Genomic DNA, 20,558 nt, shown 5'->3' on the forward strand with positions numbered 1-20,558 from the left:
TTAAGCTTTGTATCATTTTTGCTTTTGCTTTCAGGTGTGTAAATGCATCAGTAAATTCATCCACTATGTGCGTCCACAGTCAGGTGTGCGGACATGTTATCCATGTTCAAATGGAGCTGTCGAGTAGACCAGGACAATAATTAATACGAACTGTTGAACACCAATTATGTGGGGTTCAGAAAGAAGTGCAAAGCAGGAGAGCTTCTGCATTTTATATTAGTTTGCTTCTATTCTGCTTTGGCAACTTTGGTAAAGGAATGATTCCATTTTTGCTTGCTTAGGAGTAATTTGGCTAGTTATAATCAACAACGGCATTGCTGACGCAGCAAAAGATTGCCTGGAGCTTGCATTAATTGGTGTATGGAACATAAATTATCGTTGCAAGCACAAAACCATTGTTAAATTTAAAAAAATACCTCCAGCATGCTTCATCCTTGTGCTTTTATGCTCTTCAAAAATATACTGTATTTTTGTTCTATAAGACGCACCAGACCACAAAACGCACCTAGTTTTTGGAGGAGGAAAACAAGAAAAAAAATATTCTGAATCTCAGAAGCCAGAACCGCAAGAGGGATCGCTGCGCAGTGAAAGCAGCAATCCCTCTTGCCGTTCTGGCTTCTGGGATAGCTGCGCAGCCTGCATTCGCTCCATAAGACGCACACACATTCCCCCTTACCTTTTAGGAGGGAAAAAGTGAGTCTTATAGAGCAATAAATACGGTATCCGCTTTCTTCCATGTGTCTGGCTAATGTGTTTTGAACACATTATTTTGTGTGTATGAGATACCAACCTGGCTAAGATATTTGATCTCTTTATTTAAACAGCAAATTTTACACCACTCTATGGCGCAACTGCATCAGCGCAACCGGATGTCTTCATCTGCCTCTACTGCAATTAAACATGTCTCTCCAGTATCAGTCTCTATAACCACAGCAGGCGCTGTAACTCTCCAATGGTTTGACTTTACCCCCCAATGGAGCACTCGTCCATTGGCTCTTGAGACACGCTAGTGCCAACAACAAGAAGTGTGGCAAAAATCAGTTTCTGGATCAGATGCCATTGCATTGAATACAGAGAGACTCCTGTCTCACTCTTGAACCCTTGTGAGTTAGAGTAAGCATTGCAGTTGTTCGGCGTTTGTGCCACTGGCTCTGGTAGCCCAAAACATTTCTTTCCCTGCTGCTCCAAGCTACTAGTTAGTAGCAACAGCAACAAAGTGCTATTGTTCATGTGTGTGATGAAAGCATAATGGCCTTTAACATGGAGGTCATGTGTGGCCTGGCTTGCATGTAAAGGTAGCCCATGGTTTAAGATTGCATTTTTTAACCCATAGTGGTATTTTCGTTACCTGTCTCTACGCAGTTTTGCATAGGTTACAAGTAGATAGGAATAGGATTGCACGCCTAAGTTCCATGAGACTTACCTGGGAGTAAAGTGTATTACAATTACTGTATTGCAATTGGAGTAGGTAATTTGTGCACTTGAGGCCAACCACATTTTGTTGTCGTTTAGTCGTGTCCGACTCTTTGTGACCCCATGGACCAGAGCACACCAGGCACTCCTGTCTTCCACTGCCTCCCGCAGTTACAAGCCTCTAATAGGATGGAGAGAGGAGGATTCTGTTCAAATAGGTCCAGCTTTGAGGCACACAAAATGAATTAAAGCAGCATGGCCACCAATGAAATACTAAGTCTGCATCTGAATTTAGAGGTGTGTGTGTGTTCAAATAGTGAAACTACTTTGGGCTGGTTAGGTGCAGGGGCGGTGTCGCCCCAGGTCTGAGCTATAATTTTGTTTTTCTCCTTTCTCCTTTTTCTAATTTGTTGTGGCACAGCAATTACACTTGCATTAACTGAAAACCAAAATGAAGTGGCCTGGACTTGTTTAGCCTGAGGGTTAAGGCTGCAATCTTCATACTTGAAAGCAGTGGCTCTATGTATCCTGTACGCAGCGTATAGGATTATGCTGCATGACTTCTGCTTACAGTGAGAAACTTCAGTGCCCTTCAAATTATTTCTTCACCCCTATAGTGAAGAGAAGTACTGTACTTAATTATGGCAACAGTTTCCCCCTGTTTCGAAGTCATCCCATCTAGTAATAGAGCTACAAAGGTAAAGGGACCCCTGACCATTAGGTCCAGTCATGGCCGACTGGTGTTGCGGCGCTCATCTCGCTTTATTGGCCGAGGGAGCTGGCATACAGCTTCCGGGTCATGTGGCCAGCATGACTAAGCTGCTTCTGCCGAGCCAGAGCAGTGCACGGAAATGCTGTTTACCTTCCCTCCGGAAGGTACTTGCACTTTGATGTGCTTTTGAACTGCTAGGTTGGCAGGAGCTGGGACCGAGCAACGGGAGCTCACCCCGTCATGGGGATTCAAACTGCCGACCTCCCCTGGGCTCAGTGGCTTAGACCACAGCGCCACCAGCGTCCCAATAGGGCTATAGTCAGTGCTATTTTTCTAGGAAAAGAGTTGCCAAAACTCACCATGAACACCTCCCTTGTTCTCTTCTAATGGCACTGGCACCCACTTGGAGAGATGCCAGAACTGAGTTCCAGTGAGTTCTAGCTGAAAAAAGAAGCCCTGGCTCTTTCACTGTCGAGAATGTCAATGCAAAGTCGACACATGCGTCTCATTATAGAATTGCAGAGATGGAAGGAAAATGCTCCCGTTTATAAAATATGGAAACAGAAGGGGATGGTATCCTGATGTTCTAGAATTCCCACTCCCCTAGAACAGACATGTCGAAAGTCCGCCTCGGGGGCCTAATCTGGCACGCTGGTCGGTTTAATCTGGCCCCTGTGGCAGTTTATTTCCTGGGGAAAATCCTAAAAAAACTTTAACAATAAAAGAAGCTCAATAACTTCAATTCTAAGAAAAGAAAAGCTCAGCAACTTCAATCCTAAAAAAGGTCAGTAACTTTGGTCAGCCCCCACAGCCCTTCACTTCATCAAATGTGGCCTTCTTTGAAAAAAGTTAGGACACCACTGCCTTAGAACATCAAGCACAAGGTGCTTATTTAACAATGTAAGTTTTTTCAAAAGGCATCTGAATCATAGCTGGAAGAGGCAACGAGGGTCATTTAGTGCAACCCCCTGCAATGCAAGATCTCAACTGGATCACACAGCAGATGACCATCCAACCTCTGCTTTAATAACCTGTAAGGAAGGAGAGTCCACTGCCTTTGTTGGGAATCTTTTGGTCATGGGTAGGCAAACTAAGGCCCGGGGGCCGGATCCGGCCCAATCACCTTCTAAACATAGCTGTCAACGTTTCCCTTTTTAAAAGGGAAATTCCCTTATTCCAAATAGGATTCCTTGCAAGAAAAGGGAAAAGTTGACAGCCACGCTTCTCAATCCGTCCCGCAGACGGTCTGAGAATTGGCGTGTTTTTACATGAGTAGAATGTGTCCGTTCATCTAAAATGCATCTCTGTGTTATTTGGGGGGCCTGCCTGGTGTTTTTACATGAGTAGAATGTGTGTTTGTACCATAGCTGTCAATCTTCCCTTTTTTTGCGAGAAATTCTCTTATTCCGGTGCCATTTCCTGCTGCTATCCCGGATTGTTAGATATCCTGTAGACTGTCCCCAGGACAGGTGAGGCTGCTGATCCCTTATTTTCAAATCTGAAAGTTGACAGCTATGGCTTGCACTGTATTTAAAATGCATCTCTGGGTTATTTATGGGGCATAGGAATTCGTTCATTTCTTTTCTTTCCAAAATATAGTCCAGCCCCCCATAAGGTCTGAGGGACAGTGGCCCGCCCCCTGCTGAAAAAGTTTGCTGACCCCTGCTTTTGCTCATCTCTTCCTGTCAGAACAGTTCTCCCTCTTAAGTAAGGTTTGGGTGAAGAGGGCTGCGAGAGCCATGACGAGCTAAGCTTGTCATCTACCGTCAGCGGCCGCTAGGTGGAGCGCCTGGAACAGCAATCCTGCTTTAGAAGAGTGACTAGTGGGGTGCCACAGGGTTCTGTCTTGGGCCCAGTCTTATTCAACATCTTTATCAACGACTTGGATGATGGACTCAAGGGCATCCTGATCAAATTTGCAGATGACACCAAACTGGGAGGGGTGGCTAACACCCCAGAGGACAGGATCACACTTCAAAACTGTAGCCTTATGAGGCTTTGCCCTTGGGTGGGGAAAATATTGCGCCTGGGAAAGGGAAGTGGGAGTCAACAGACACTCAAGGAATAGTTTCGGAGAAAAGGCTTTTTATTTCTACCATCCATTAACTGGTAGAAGGAGCAAGTGTGATAAGTCACAAAAAGCATGCACGAGTTCACAATCATGTGCACAAGCATATATACCCCTTTCCAGTTCCCTCCTCCTTTCTCCTCCCTCAGGAGTCCTGCCCCATGTTGAGGTTCCTGAGCATGTACAGAAAGCTGTCTTGGGACTATTGTGGACTCTTGGCAGGAAAGGGGGTGAGGGGATTTTCAGAGTGTTCCCGTTGTTTCATTCTTGTGCTTTGGCATGGTTCCCGGAGAGAAAGCAAGTTGCAATGTGGTTCTGAGAAAGGCCTGAGAAGACAGTGGGCTCTGTTCTCTACCTTATTGCAATCTTTTTAGTTACAGCAAGTGGAATGTTTCTGATGCTTAGCTGCTGAGAAAATGATTTTGAAAAGCTTTTGAGAAGCTTTGAGCCTGCTTGGGGGGGGGGTGACTTCGGGCCTAGGTGAGGTCACCTGTCCTCGGACCTTGACAGATTAGAGAACGGGGCAAAAACAAACAAGATGAATTTTAACAGGGAGAAATGTAAAGTATTGCACTTGGGCAAAAAAAATGAGAGGCACAAATACAAGATGGGTGACACCTGGCTTGAGAGCAGTACATGTGAAAAGGATCTCGGAGTCTTGGTTGACCACAAACTTGACATGAGCCAACAGTGTGACGCAGCAGCTAAAAAAGCCAATGCAATTCTGGGCTGCATCAATAGGAGTATAGCATCTAGATCAAGGGAAGTAATAGTGCCACTGTATTCTGCTCTGGTCAGACCTCACCTGGAGTACTGTGTCCAGTTCTGGGCACCACAGTTCAAGAAGGACACTGACAAACTGGAACGTGTCCAGAGGAGGGCAACCAAAATGGTCAAAGGCCTGGAAACGATGCCTTATGAGGAACGGCTAAGGGAGCTGGGCATGTTTAGCCTGGAGAAGAGGAGGTTAAGGGGTGATATGATAGCCATGTTCAAATATATAAAAGGATGTCACATAGAGGAGGGAGAAAGGTTGTTTTCTGCTGCTCCAGAGAAGCGGACATGGAGCAATGGATCCAAACTACAAGAAAGAAGATTCCTCCTAAACATTAGGAAGAACTTCCTGACAGTAAGGAGTGTGGTGGAGTCTTCTACTTTGGAGGTCTTTAAGCAGAGGCTTGACAACCATATGTCAGGAGTGCTCTGATGGTGTTTCCTGCTTGGCAGGGGGTTCGACTCGATGGCCCTTGGGGTCTCTTCCGACTCTATGATTCTATGATTTCCGTGCGCTGTCATGCGCTTCCTGCTTCAAGCCACCCCTTTCGGGACTCCATTTCCCGGTGTGCAAAGCGCCGCTGAGATGCGCTACCTTAGAGAGTGTTTCTTTCTCTCCGCTCCCCCGCCTCCTGAGGAAAAGTCTGCGCGCGCACGTTCCAGGCGCCTCTCCGGAAGCGCCTACATTTCCCATGCTGCCCCGCGGCCCGCCCCACGCGTTTGTGAGGGAGAGAGGGGGAAAAAAAAAACCCGCGCCGAGGAGGCGCGTCACGTGGCTCGCGCTATATAAAGGGAGGCGCTGCGCCGGCAGCCCTATTGTTATCGCCGAGCCGGAGCCGAGGAGGCCGGGGGTCCTCGCCGCCCGGGGCTGTCGCCTGCCAGAGCCGCCGCCGCCGCCCCCACCGCCCCCACCGGGTTCCCTCTCCCTCCCCTCCCGAAGCACGGCGCCGCTGCTTGACTCCCGTCCCCCCCTGACCCTGGGGGAGCTTCGCCCTGCAGCCCCGGCCTGTGCGGAGGGAGGGGAGGAGGGACCGGCGGGAGGGAGGAGGAGCCCCCACCCGGTGAGTGAGGGGCCGCCGGGCCCGGGGGGGCGCTTCGGGGGGCGGGGGGGCAGAGAAAGGAGGCTGAAGGGACCAGAGAGATGTCAGAAGGCTCTTCATCCTCCCTTCATATATATAGATATAGAGCATCCCAGACCATAATGATCTGCATACTGTATGCAGATACCTGCATATCTATCTATATATATACACCTGGTTTGAAGGCAGTAGATTTCACTCATTTCTTGAGGGGAGCCCCCTCAGCCTTATTCTCCCTACTTAGATTATTTCTGCAGTTCCTTAATTATAATTATAGCATCCCAGGACCATAATTAGACTGTCTATCTGGTTTGAAGGCAGTGGATTTTACTCACTTCTTAAGGGGAGGGGAGGCCCCTCAGCCTTATTCCCCCTACTTAGATTATTTTGTAGTTGCTTGAGATCTCAGAATGGGGGGGTGATAACCCCTTTATCATCCCCCTCCTTCCTTATCATCTCCTTCCCCATCCCTTTTCAGTCCCTCCCTGAGGCTAAAGGCTACTTCATGAAGAAGTGATTATTGTCTTTTAACTCTTTTTTTTTTTTACATTGCAGGGCTTGGGGGGGGGGGACTTCCACTTTCAAATGGCCTGCTGGCTGCCCACCTTTTTTGGGGGGACGCAGGGCTTACCTACCCAGCTGGGTTGAACTAGGCCCTGCTCCTGAACATTGCATTTCCCCAGTGATGCAGCAGGTTGCTCCTTTTTCCTCTGTCTCGCCCCTCCCTCCCCGCCATAATCACATCTTAAAATATGCCTTTTAATGCATGTGAGACAAAGAGAGAGAGAGCTGTTGTGTCTATTATCCTGAGCTGAATTAACATTATCTTTGAAATTGCTAAAGAATTCAACTTATTTCAAGTTTACATCAATAGCCTCCCCCTTCCTCCCACACAGGTGTCTTACCTCTAGTTACTGCTTTGGTAGATGTTCATCTATCTCAAGAAGAACTCAGCAACTATCTCTTGGTACAGCAGCTATGCTAATGCACACCCAAGCTGGGCTGATTGAAAAGGGCAGGTGCTTCTGAAAAGAAGTATTTTGTTCTTCCTTATGGCATTGAGACCTTTTGTGGTGTAGAGTAAGGACTTAATCTAAGGTACTGTACTGTTGGTTTGAGGTGGGGCTTGCGGATATGCGACTAGAGAATCTTTGGGGCCTTCATGTGATGCTTCTTAGGTTAGCTTCATGGCTATTCAATCAAAGATGGATATATATGCTGTTCTTGGTTTTGTGGCCTAGAACGGGGAAATGTTATATGGGCTTACTGGATGAGATAAGAATATGACATTCATGGGGGACTCTTTATGCTTCATTGATGGAGTTCAAAGTGATGTTTCGGACATGTCAGGCAGTGATCTTTTATTCTTGAGATTACATTAGAAATGGTTTGTCAGAGTCAAGGTGGGCTCATATGCTTTGAGGTTTAATATTAAGAACAGTATAATGGAAGTTTGGCCTTGAAGATCAAGTGTTTTAACAGCAGTTGAATCCCCAGCAATTCCTGAATACAATGCGTATTACTTTTCTTCCCAGCATTTGAAGGCTCTTGTAAGCCTTTTCTTTAGAAGGTTCTGGAAAGTCTCTCTCTTTCCCCACCTTAGATCGTCCACCTCCCCATGACCAAGCTATGGGGTCAGATGTGAGATACCCTATTAGTTATTTTTAGCAAGAGTGAAGGTCGTGAGAAATGGAATGGCATTGTCTTACTGAGTTGCTGGCACTTCCTGAGTTGAGATGTTTCCTCCCCCTCTTTCAATGTGATATATTAAAGGTCAGCTGCCCCCTTTCACTGGAATGCTGCACTGGATAGATTCTTCTGTGTGTATTTTGATGAGGTTTGTATTTTGATGAAATCTTCCTTTTTGAAATGGAGCTGGGGGTGTGAGGAAAATCTTAATATCTTGAAGAGTCATTCTGTTAAGCCTGGAAAACACAGTGGCCTCTTACCTCAGCTTGTCATTGAATGTGTTGGAGTCAAGTGCGTAAAGGTAGATTGCAATAGGCTCATGATTAAGGTTCCCCAAAGTTATTGGCAATACAAAACACAGCCCAGTCATCAGATGTTGCATGAAAGCCAATGGTATATTCAACCAAAAGCATAGACTTCCACAAAGTTTGAAAATTGCTCAGCCCTGCATGAAGTGATGGAGAACTTGAGGGAGTGGCAGTGGGGGTATTTCTCATACATGGCATGAAGTGAGAAAATTTCCCCCTCCTCGCCTCCCACATTATGAGTGTTCAGTCGTGGATAGAGAACTCTGGAAGGGTTTTTCTGCCATGCTTGTGCATAAATACCTTTGCCAGGGAACTGATTCCCTGATTGCCAGTGACAACAACCTAATAAGCCCTGTTGGCATAATACAAGCCCTCCAGATATTGTGCTCCATCAACTGTAGCCAGCATAGCCAAGCCATTGGGATGATGGGAAATGTTGTCCAACAGCATGTGGAACCCACCAAGTTAGGAAAAGCTGGTATATAATAGCTCAAGTGTCTGCCTCCAAATCCTCATGTTGATGTCCCGAAAAAGTCAACCATATGTACTGCTGATTTTGAATCTGTAAAATACTGTACAGGTGTACCTCGGCTCCCGAATGCCACAAACCCGGAAGTGAGTGTTCTGGTTTGCGAACGTTCTTTGGAAGCCAAACGTCCGATGGGGCTTCCATGGCTTCTGGTTGACTGCAAGAGCTTCCTGCAGCCAATCCTAAGCCGCACCTTGGTTTCCAAACGTTTTGGAAGTTGAACGGACTTCCGGAACTGATTCCGTTCAAATTCCAAGGTACCACTGTACTGTGTTCAAGTGAGTCTTCAAGATGTTGGGCTTATAGTATCAATAAGTGATTTTAATGCCATGTGTGTCTGTACTCCTGCTTTTTAGAGTTGAACACTTGCCTATTCTGTGTATTTGCCCAGTGTAACCTGCTGAAGCATGGTGATAGAGTTCATAAGAGGATACATGAGAATGATTATGTGATAGTTTGGAAGGTGATGTTAGGCCCAGTAAAATGGTCCTAGAGTAGATGAGGGAACAGCTTGCCTTGGAGTTTAACCAAAGACGTGTCGTCTTTGCCTCAGAACAAGTGATGTCATAATGACTTTTCAAGAAGGTTATCTTTCAGACTCTGATGTATGTAAAGTCTGAATTATGGTGAGAACATAGAAGAGGCCACAAAGAAACATAGCTTTAACTGAGCTAGAATTCTTCTGTAATTGTTTAGGATGGTGCATTTCACACTTGCTAACAACAAAACTCTCATATAGCATATCTGCACTTGAGAGCAAATTCAAACATAGTATTCTTACCCCAGTGGTATGAAATAAGCCACTTTTTACATGGATGAGCAATAATCTGCTCCTTATTTATTCCACAGCATGTTCCATTGCTGCCAAGTGAATGGTCTGAGTTGTCTGTCATCCTTTGTAAGTTCTCAGTTACAGAACAGGCTGATTCTGGCTAGTTCAAGGAGTGCAAACAGTGTTAGAAACAAAGATATATAAGTTAATTGCCAAATGGCATCTTAACCCTAAATTATGGTCACCACAATGTAATTCCTATGTGCCATTTTCCCTCCATGAAACATTATTACTATTACAATTATTATTATTAATTTTATGTCTGCCATTTTATATTATAAAGGAAAAAAATCTCAAAGCTGTTTACAACACATTAAAACATTAAGTAAAACAACCCAGAATAAAACAAATTCAAGCTTCAAGGAAAATATAGCAGATCCTTATCTAAGTGACATTTTGCTTTCCCCATATTTATTTAGCTACTTAATTTATATAGTTGCACCATAGCAGAAGCACTCTGAGAAGCCAGTGTGGTATAGTGCAGTGTTCCCCAACCTTGGGCCTCCAGCTGTTTTTGAACTACAACTCCCATCATCCCTCGCTAGCAAGACCAGTGGTCAAGGATGATGGGAATTGTAATCCAAAAACAGCTGGAGGCCCAAGGTTGGGAAACACTGGTATAGTGGTTAGAGGGTCAGACTGGAACCTGGGAGATCAGGGTTCAAATCTCCACTCAGCCATGAAGCTGACTGGATGACCTTGGGCCAGTCACAGCCCCTTAGTCTACCTCACAGGGTAGATGGAGGGAGGTGAACCATGTCGTCTTTGGAGGAAATGATGGGATATAAATGTAATAAATAAGCTCTTCTGCTGACCTGCTTATGAAAGCTGGAGGAGCCAGCCAGATGGAGATGTCAGTTGCCACCCTGCCATCCATAAATCTCCACATGGTCGCAGTTGGATTTGTGCCAGTTGCAAAATGTGCCTGGCACCTGGGAATTTTAAACTCTGAAAAAGGACTAAAGACAAGTTAGCCCTGTTAAAAAATATGTCTGACCTTTGAACCCCCCGGAAATAGAGAAGAAGCATCAGGCCAACAGACATGATGCAGTTAAAAATAAATATTGAGGGGGAAATTGTAGATGGGTTAACCAGAAAAATCTCTCTAAATGCAATATAGTTATCAATTAAATTATTACTAATAGAACACAAAATCAAGATTCATTCCTGCCTTTCCTCCAAAGCTCTCAAGAAAGGGTGTGCATGGTTCTCCCTTCTCTTTTTTTTTAATCATCACAGCTCCCTTATGAGAGAGGTTAGGCTGAGAGAGAGCAACTGGCCCATGTTTTACCCGGTGGGCTTTGTGACTGAGCAGGGGTTTGAACTCTGTGCTCCCATGCCCTTGTCCAACTGGCTTCCTAAGCAGTGCACACTTAAACTAGTTGCAATAAGACCGTGCTCTTGATTGTCCTCTGATCTCAGTTGTAGGTTCAGCTCACAAACGTTATTTAACCTATGTGATTAACCTATTCTCTGGAGTATGGTGACAGGGCGACCTGATGTTGTCGCTTAGAAGCTGTGTCTTGTTATCTGAATGACTTAATTGGTTTATAGTGCAGCAAAACACATTGACTGGGCTCAGGCAAATGGGCTGAGAGATAAGTGGGCCTTGTTGCCTACCCGTGCATCCCTAAGTCTCCAATTATCAGTAACAATGCCTTTGGAACAAACGGGGATCTTAAACCATGTTTTGATGTTGCTTTTAAATCCTGGAAGAGGGAGGAGAGTAGGTATTGTGTGTGCGCAGACAAAGCTATCTCAGCTTCTTAAACCAACATGACCACCTGAACCTAGCTGCGTAGGGCCACACTTGCAGTTGCTTATCATTTTTGCTACACCCTCCTAGTTTATTTCTTTGGAAATTTGTAGATATGTGCAGAGCATGTTATTTATTGCTCCTCTTCCCCTATTCAAAGTGCGGCGACATCCCCTCTTGTGACATTCTTGGAAGTTGGTTCCAAATCCTAGCGTACACATTTGAAAAAGGAGCTCTTTGTTTGGTGCCTTGACAAGAGCTTGTGTGGTCCACTGGGTGTGCATTCAGTGTTGGTACTGGGTCTGGACGAAAGCTTATTTTGGATTGCACCCATAGACAACAGGATAGCTCTGTGCTCAAAGCAACCAGACCACACCTGTCCCTCAAAAATAATGGCCTTTTCAATTTGTTCTGTAGGGTATCTGTGTTCCAGTCAGTATTTAATTGCTTTGTACAGAGCACCAGCCACACTACTGACCCTACAGTAGTTTGCAATAGGAACAGTGTTGTTGCTTTGGGATATTCTCCATGTTTGTTTGTTTTTATGGCAGGAGAGCAGTAAGTATGGGGTACTTGCAGAGCCTCTACGTTCCTCAGCATCTTCAGATGACATCACCCAATACTAGTGCAGTTTGCTTCTCTCTGCAGTGATGGTGCCATGTCATTCTAGGCACCATCATTTCTGCTGTATATGTGGTAACTTTGTGAAATTGGACACTCGGGGAATTCTTGATGAGGTTATTCTATTGCAGAGGTTATTCTATTGCAGAAGGGTATGAGATCACAAACAGCCTGATTCTCCACCCCACCCCCACCCCGCCACCAAGAAAAATGCAATTTAAGAAAGAAGATATGTACACTCCCTTATTTCTGAGGCTCACGCCAGCTTTCTTTGATGATTGACGGTTCTTAAATTTTCAAAAAAAAGATGTGTCTTTGATTTACTTCTGTAGTCCCAAAATAGCCTGAGCTTTTTGCAGCAATACAGAGGGAGTTTGTGCTAGTGGGAGCCCCAGGCCTGCAGATGGGGCCATGTTGTCTTCCCTGGGTCCCCCCCTCATTCATGGACTTTTTGGTGTGAGGAAGGGGCAAAGGCTCCCTGCCGTCAGTGTTGGCTCACCTATTGCAATTGACTGGCTAAAGCTGGGCTTCCCGGTGTTCATGTGAGCACCACAGGGCACTCGGATGCCCCACTTTGGCACCCACCTCTGGCCCCCTCCCTTTACACTTCATTGGGCAAGGCTACAGCGAATTATGCAGAGACACAGTGGGCAGCCTCCCTTGTGGATGAGTGCCTCGGGTTCCCACTAGTCTTTCATTTATTTCTCTGTTGGCATGCAGTGTGCCCTGGCATACAGTCTTACAAATTTGGGCAAGAACCATTTATTTGGAGCCTTATATTTATTATCTCATGGGCGTAGCCAGGATTTATGTTGGGAGGGTGCAGAACCTCAGTTAAGTATTTTGTACACTCACGTATCATCTCTTGGTGGGGTGTTTCCTTTTTTTAATTCCATCTCTGTGTCTCTCTCTGCCTCCCTTTAGCAGAGAGAGTCCCAATAGGTGAGCCTTATATCCCTTCGTCTGTCAGTCTGCTGTGACAGTTTACTATGAGATAGTAGGTAGCACCGTGATTTCGGTACGTTCTAATGTCAGCATTTGCTGGAATTGCTCTTCCAGTGAAATTAAGGTCATGGCAGGAAGCTTGCACTTTCCTGTCTCTGTTTCAGGTTGCCTGCAAACTCGGGAAGACAATACAGCATTGCATTACATGGAGAACGGCCTGTGTGGGAGCACTCTGCGTCGGCTTTGTTCACAAATGCTTCCTTCTAAAAGGAGCTTCCTTTTAAAAACCAAATACTGGCATTACGAAAAGAAATTGCAATATGCCAATCACAAGAATATATCTAGAGAGTCCCCTGTCTTATACCCCCAGCTTAGAAGGAGGATTTTAGACCGGGAGTTCTTTTAAAATGGAGATCATCTTATCTTGACAAAAATGACTTTTAAAATACGTCTCGGAGTTTGCAGAATGATGATCACTGTAATGGAAGCCTTGACATTGCCAACTACAGCTCATGAAACCTTCCTTGAAGGGAAGGGAAGGAGGAAACAATCAACCCCTTACCCATAATAATAAAAAAGTGTTTTTAAAGGTTTGTGGAGATATACATGGGACTTGCCTCTTGTGTGTGTTAGGCAGACTTCCCCCTTCCCCTTCTCGGTTTCAAAGTTAACTATCTTCAGATTTACTTCTGCACGTGTGTGTGTGTTTGCTAACAGTACTTGGGGCCAAACCATGATTAGAAGCAGGTTTGCATAGTGATTTTAACCATAGTTCCAAAACTGTGAAAGGGAGGGGAGCACTGGCGGTGTGGGTGAACCTGAGCAGGGCTGCTGCTTTTTCTTTCCATCATAGCTTAGAGGCTGGGCAGAGTTGCATCTGTGCCGGGCCTCGATAGGTGACAAGCCCTGACAATCCAGTTCTGAACTGGGACAACTTCAGCCAGCTATGGAAGGCTTTGAATATGGCGCAGCCTTGTTATTTGGGGGGGGGGTGCTTTCTGGAAGACCGCACCTTTTCATTTTGCCTTCTTTGCTTTTGTAGTCTGGCATTACACATCAGGATGGTTATTAAAGCTTGCATTTCTGGGAAGTTAAGCAGTGACGATTTCGCAGATGTTCTAAGATGGGCCCTGGGAATGGGAGAGAACTGATAAGAAAATGGAGAAAGTAGCAAGATGTTGCCAGGAACACTTGCAGCTGGAATGAGTTTAAGAATGAAAGTTTGAAACCTGAATTGCAACCAATTACTAAGGGGGATTGTTGAGTGCTTCGTACCAAGTCAGACCCTTGATCCAGCTAGCGCAGTATTGTCTACCCTCGCAGGCAATGGCTCTCCAGGGTTACAGCACCAGGCAGTGGCGTAGCGTGGGGGGTGCCGGCCGCAGCGGGCGCAACATTGGGGGGGGCGCGCTTGGCCGGCCCTCCTCGAGGAAGCAGGAACCCTACTGTCCTCGGACCTCCTCTGAAGGCTGGCGGTGGGGCGGAGAGACCTTCTCCCCGCGCCAGCCTTCGGAAGGCTGCTCCGAAGCCTGGCGGTGGGGCGGAGAGACCTTCTCCCCGCGCCAGCCTTCGGAAGGCTGCTCCGAAGCCTGGCGGTGGGGTGGAGAGACCTTCTCCCCGCGCCAGCCTTCGGAAGGCTGCTCCGTATCCTGGCGGTGGGGCGAAGAGACCTTCTCCCCGCGCCAGCCTTTGGAAGGCTGCTCCGAAGCCAGGCGGTGGGGCAGAGAGACCTTCTCCCCGCGCCAGCCTTCGGAAGGCTGCTCTGAAGCCTGGCGGTGGGGCGGAGAGACCTTCTCCCTGCGCCAGCCTTCGGAAGGCTGCTCTGAAGCCTGGCGGTGGGGCGGAGAGACCTTCCCCCCGCGCCAGCCTTCGGAAGGCTGCTCCGAAGCCTGGCGGTGGGGCGGAGAGACCTTCCCCCCGCGCCAGCCTTCGGAAGGCTGCTCCGAAGCCTGGCGGTGGGGCGGAGAGACCTTCTCCCCGCGCCAGCCTTCGGAAGGCTGCTCCAAAGCCTGGCGGTGGGGCGGAGAGACCTTCCCCCCGCGCCAGCCTTCGGATGGCTGTCCTGAAGACTTGTGGTGGGAGCAGTGGCGTAGCGTGGGGGGTGCAGGGGGGCCTGCTGCACCTGGCGCAACATCTGGGGGGCGCGGAAGAGACTCGAGTGCTAAAATCCACGGGTTAGGGGGCGCAAATTACTTGCCTTGCCCCGGGTTAGGGGGTTCAAATTACTTGCCTTGCCCCGGGTGCTGAGAACCCACGCTACGCCACTGGCACCAGGTCCTCTTCCTAGCCCTACCTTGAGGTGCCAAGGATCAAGGGATCTTCTGCATAGAAAGCAGATGCTCTACCATGAATATATGTGATTGGGAAGACCAGCAATTGTTTTTAATCCAGCCTAAAATGCTGCCAAACCCTGTACTTCACATGCCGAAAGTGCTGAGGCTACATTGGTTTCCTCTGGTTGTATGCTGGGGCAGTCCAGAAGACATATTGGCGATTGGCTTGATGCCCTGGCAATGTGTAATCTCTGCAAATTGGCGCTTTCTGTTATGGGATGCTTTCCCATTCTTCCGCCATAGTACTGAAACCAGCGGCTGATGAAACTGCTAAGCAGACACATGTTTCAACAAGGCAGAGGGGATGTTTGAGCTGTGTGTGAAGTATAACTGGGGGTGGGGGGCAGTGACGGAGATGGGGGAGTTTGGGTTGGTAGCAGAGTAAAGCTTGACAGCCTGTTTTATGGAAGGAAGAGAGCGAGGTAGCGTTGCGCGTAGAGAATAGGGTTCAAGTTGCAAAGTCTGGCGTGGGAGAAAGGTGCAAAGCGAAAAGTACATTCTGTGGAGCAGTGTGTGTGTAGGGCAGGGATGGGGGTCCTGTGGATATCTTGGATGTTCCTGGTCTAGAACTCCCGTCATCATTGGCCAGGCTAGCTGCAGCTGATGGGAGGGAGTTGGAGTCCAGCCACATTGAGAACACCGCAGGTTCCCTAACCCTGATGTAGAGGAATAAAAGGAGGTAGGAGACTCTTGAACGTAATTGAGCTGTTAAAGTACCAAGGTAGACTTAGGGAAGAGTAAAGAGCGCTGAACCAAAAAGACACACACACACACACACACACACACCGGTTCTCATTTCAGTCAATTGAGTGTGAAGGATGAAATCTGTGTACAGTGGTGCCTCGCAAGACGAAAAGAATCTGTTCTGTGATTCTCTTCGTCTAGCGTTTTTTTTTCGTCTTGCGAAGCAAGTCCATTGAAGGATTAGCGGATTAGCGTTATGAGCGGCCTTTAGAGGCTTTTAGCGGCTTATCTGCTGATCGGATCAGCTGATTAGCAGCTTAGCGCTATTAGCGGCTTAGAGAGAGGGGGGGGGAACCAGCAGGAACTCGCAAGACATTGTCGTCTTGCGAAGCAAGCCCATAGGAGATTCGTTTTGCGAAGCACCTCCAAAACGGAAAACTCTTTCATCTAGCGAGTTTTCCGTCTTGCGAGGCATTTGTCTTGCGGGGCACCACTGTACTACTTTCAAAGGTACAGAACAGCGTCAATTGAAATAAAAAACAATCACAAACTTGAGGACTCTTTTGCGGTGGAGGTCAGAGAGCAGCAATCCCCCCCCCCCCCACGTAAGCATGGTCTACGAGGAAAAACAGCCCTTGCAGGCATTGAGTCATCTTCAATACACATAAATTCATCCCTGAAGTAATCTGAGATTGACTTTCTCTTGACTGTCCTGGCTCCTTTACCCTGGCAGAGGTGTTCAGTACCATCTGCACCTGGAGAACAGGATCTCTTGCTTCTCTGGGAAGTGGGTGAAATATGTGTGTCCTAGGGCAGCAGTGCAGATGGGAACTGTAGTCCCAAACCAGATTGGCAAAGGCTGCGCTAGAGGGTGTAAAAGCAGCTCACTTCTGCCTCCCAGTAACACCACGTTGTGTCCCAGCTTGTGCCAGTTCCTGTCTTCAGATGGGGTTGGGGGTCAGTAATTAAAAGGCTGCCAGTAGGAGTATTGGCCTCCCACCCCCCACTTCTCTTTCTCTCCCCCTTTTGACTGTAGTCAGTGGTTTAAGCTCCTTGTTTGACTGCCTCAATTATGTGATGGGGCTACTCCTACATGCATTTCTCTGCCAGCACTTTGCCAGTGGTACTTAACTGCTTGAATCTCTTTCTTGTTTGCTGCCTTGTGTGTGAGATGTCACCGGGGCTGGAAGTCTGCCTACTCGCATACCATTGCAAGAGAAGTTATGAGGTAGGGGGAGGATCACAAAGTTTCTTGCATGTTTTGTTTAGTGCTATATATGTCACTTCAGTCACTTTTTGCAGAGAATTGAATTAATAAATCTATACGTAAATTAATCTGGGGCTGGCGAGAAGTTTGCCGTCTGTCAGGCATGCAAGTTGTAGCATAGTGGTGCTTTTTCCACACATGTAAGCTGATTTGCAGAGGGTTGAAGAAGGTAGATTTTAAGCAAGATGACTTTTTAGCCCCCCCCCTTTTTTTCATTCTGATTTCAGGGCTGCTTCTCACGTGTTGGATCATCACTTTATTTCTGTAACCTGCTGAATTGCTGCTGAATTTGTGAGCTAACAAGGTTATGCCAGTTGTATCTGTGTAGTTAGTTCTGTGAGGAGCCACTTGCTCGCGCATGCCAGTCATCACCAGTGCCTGAGAGGAAGGATCATGACACTCTGGCTGCAGTGTTTCTGCGCTGGCTGTGTAAGCATTCTGCCTTCATTTTAAAAATATAGCTTCAAAAATTTCCATGGAGCAACAGCAAAACTAATACCACATTTGCTGGCAAGGGTGAGTTCAGTCATAGTAGACTGGTGACTGGGAGTGGCCGCCGGGACCACATAACACCGGTTCTGAGAGATCTGCATTGGTTCCCAGTACGTTTCCAAGCACAATTCAAAGTGTTGGTGCTGATCTTTAAAGCCCTAAACGGTCCTGTATACCTGAAGGAGCGTCTCCACTCCCATCGTTCAGCCTGGACACTGAGATCCAGCGCCGAGGGTCTTCTGGCGGTTCCCTCATTGCGAGAAGTGAGATTACAGGGAACCAGACAGAGGGCGTTCTTGGTAGTGGCACCCGCCCTGTGGAATGCCCTCCCATCACATGTCAAAGAGATAAACAACTACCTGACATTCAGAAGACATCTGAAGGCAGCCCTGTTCAGGGAAGTTTTTAATATTTAACGCTGTATTGTTTTTAACACTTGATTGGGAGCTGCCCAGAGTGGCTGGGGAAACTCAGCCAGATGGGCGGGGTATAAATAATAAATTATTAGTAGTAGTAGTAGCAGTAGTAGTACTACAAGTGCACTAAGTGGCACACAGCAGTGGAAATAGTATATGAACGGGATACCTTTTCTCAGCATGCTTGCAAAGTGCAGGGGCCCATATATGCTGCCAGGATTTCTTGTAAACAAAGGGAACCTTCTCAGGTGCCCAATAGCAAATAGTTCCATTGAGGTAGACCAGTTGGCACATGTGTTGCTCAGCCCAGACTGTTTCAGTTTACACATAACTATTGCTGGTAGGAAATCCTTGAGGGTGATGTATCATGGAACTTTGAAGTGTCAGGCATAGCCCTACTGGCTTTAGCCCAAACGTAGCAGAGTTTTCCTGCACAGCGAAGAAGCTAGTCGTGGCAGTAATAACTAGTCAGCTAGACTCAGAATAACTATTTACAGGATTTATTAAAAGGAAAAATAAAACCAGCAGAGTTTCTGCATACAAAACAAAGCAAATAAATCCTATCTTTCTTTCTCTCTCTCATAACCATACACAGCACTTCTAACTCCTAACACACCTCACATCAAACTGAGCTAACAATCCCTTGATAACAGAGTTGAGTGCTGGTCGTTAACCAATCAGAGTGAGTAGTTTCTAGGTCAAGCAGACCTTGGCTTTCTGCCAAGAGTAAATTGACACCAGCTTGAGTTAATTGGTGAAGCTAGAATCTGCAAGTTTCTCACGAGAACCAATTAACAGAAACTGAACACCCCCTCACAGATTCTGCTGAACAATTAACTCCAAATACACCTATGTAGGAGATTATTTTTCCAGCAAACCTAAACCCTTGCACATTCGCTTGTTCTTTACCTTTGCCAATGGTTTAGTTAACACATCTGCTACATTTTCTTCACTTGACACATAAGTACAGGTGATTACATTGTCTTGTACACAGCAACGCACATTTTGGTATTTTACAGAGATATGTTTGGAACGCGATTTGAAACCCTCTGTTTTACTTAATGTTATACAAGCCTGATTATCAATGTAAACTTGTACTGGTTCTCCACAATTTACATTTAAATCTGTTAACAAATGCTTGAAATAAATCACCTCGTTGCACAATTCACTCAATGCGGCGTACTCTGATTCCGTTGATGACACACTTACAACGTCTTGCTTGCGTGACCGCCAGCTGATTAAAGCTCCACCGACCATTATGACTAGTCCTGTGACAGATTTTCTATCCGGCAAATTTCCCCAGTCACTATCACAGTAGCAACTCAACATTTCGTCCTTGGAAGAATTTAATTGTAACATATAGCCAATTGTCTGTTTGAGATACCTCAGAACTTGTTTTACCCCTTTCCAGGCATTTGGTGTGGGTTTTGAGACCAATCTACTTAATATGCCTACTGCATAGCTAATATCAGGTCTGGACCACTGTGCTAGATACAATAAACTTCCAATTACAGAGTGATATACATCAGGATGTTCAAATTCAGGACTCTCATCTACGTGAAGTGTTTTTATGAAACCTGGATCCATAGGCACCGCTGCCCCTTTGCAATCCTGCATCCTGTATGTAGTCAGTAGTTGCTTAACTTTGTTCTGCTGACTAATTAGGCAGCTGCCATCTTGGGCCCAGCACACTTCCAACCCTAGATATGTCCTAACCGGGCCTAAGTCCTTCACTTTGAACTTACTGGACAATTGCTTGGCAAATCTTTTAGTTTGTTTATCTGTTTTGCAGGCATACAATACATCATCTACATAAATCAGACAAAACTCTTGATCACTGCCTGTACCACGTACATAAACACAATTGTCAGCTGTACTCTGCTTGAAACCAAATGACACTAAGGCCTCATGGAAACATTTGTTCCAAGATCTTGCAGCCTGTTTGAGACCATATAGAGCTTTGTTTAATTTCAACACTCTATTGGAACCTGTCTCATAACCAGGCGGTTCGGCTAGATACAGGTCTTCTGATATTGATGCATGTAAATATGCAGTCTGGATATCAAAATGGTTTAACAGGAGTTTTCTCTTTGCTCCAAGCGTTAAAATCAGCCTTACACTGTCCCCCTTAGCAGTAGGGGGAAAAGTCTCGTCATAATCTTTTCCAGGCCTCTGAGAGTATCCTTGAGCAACTAAACGAGCTTTGTATTTGTACTCTCCTGTCACCAGAGGTTTAAGTTTGTACACCCACCTGCAGCCTACAATCTTTGCCCCCTCAGGCGCTGCTACTGGTGTAAAAACCTTGTGCTCATTCAGAGAGGACATCTCTTCCTCCATTGCCTGTTTCCAGAGCTCTGCCTCCTCTTTTGGTAACTTTAACACCTCCTGAAAACTCTTGGGCTCTGCAATTACGCTAAACACATTTGCAGTATCTGGAGAAAAACGCACTGGAGGCACTCCTTTGTTTTGTCTTTTAGATCTTCTGGGAGAAAATTTTTCTTCTGACCCACTTTCCTCCTCAGAACTACGACCTCTCTTTTGTTGCTTAGCAACTGGTCTTTGGCTAACTCCACTTTCTTGAGAGCTCTTATCTGAACTTTCCTCCCCCTCAGACTCTGATTCTCTGTGTTTACCTTCAGA

General features: G+C 46.4%; 1 protein-coding gene and 1 long non-coding RNA gene across 2 annotated transcripts in view; one reads left to right on the forward strand and one right to left on the reverse strand.

Annotated features, from left to right (window-relative positions):
• Positions 1-1,724: 1,724 nt before the first annotated feature.
• LOC310698573 lies at positions 1,725-5,669 on the reverse strand. Its single transcript, XR_014521613.1, has 3 exons — positions 5,563-5,669; positions 2,485-2,566; positions 1,725-2,024 (listed from the first exon to the last, which is right to left on the reverse strand). It is a non-coding gene; the product is annotated as an uncharacterized lncRNA (long non-coding RNA).
• Positions 5,670-5,783: 114 nt separating this feature from the next.
• CSRNP2 (cysteine and serine rich nuclear protein 2) overlaps positions 5,784-20,558 on the forward strand; it is a 46,354-nt gene continuing 31,579 nt past the window's right edge. Inside the window, exon 1 of the mRNA XM_083484765.1 lies at positions 5,784-6,028. The gene's annotated coding sequence lies outside the window, so the exon portion shown is untranslated. The remainder of the gene's footprint in view (positions 6,029-20,558) is intronic.

Source organism: Podarcis liolepis (assembly GCF_965112155.1).
Source record: "Podarcis liolepis genome assembly, chromosome: 2".
NCBI classification, from domain to species: domain Eukaryota; kingdom Metazoa; phylum Chordata; class Lepidosauria; order Squamata; family Lacertidae; genus Podarcis; species Podarcis liolepis.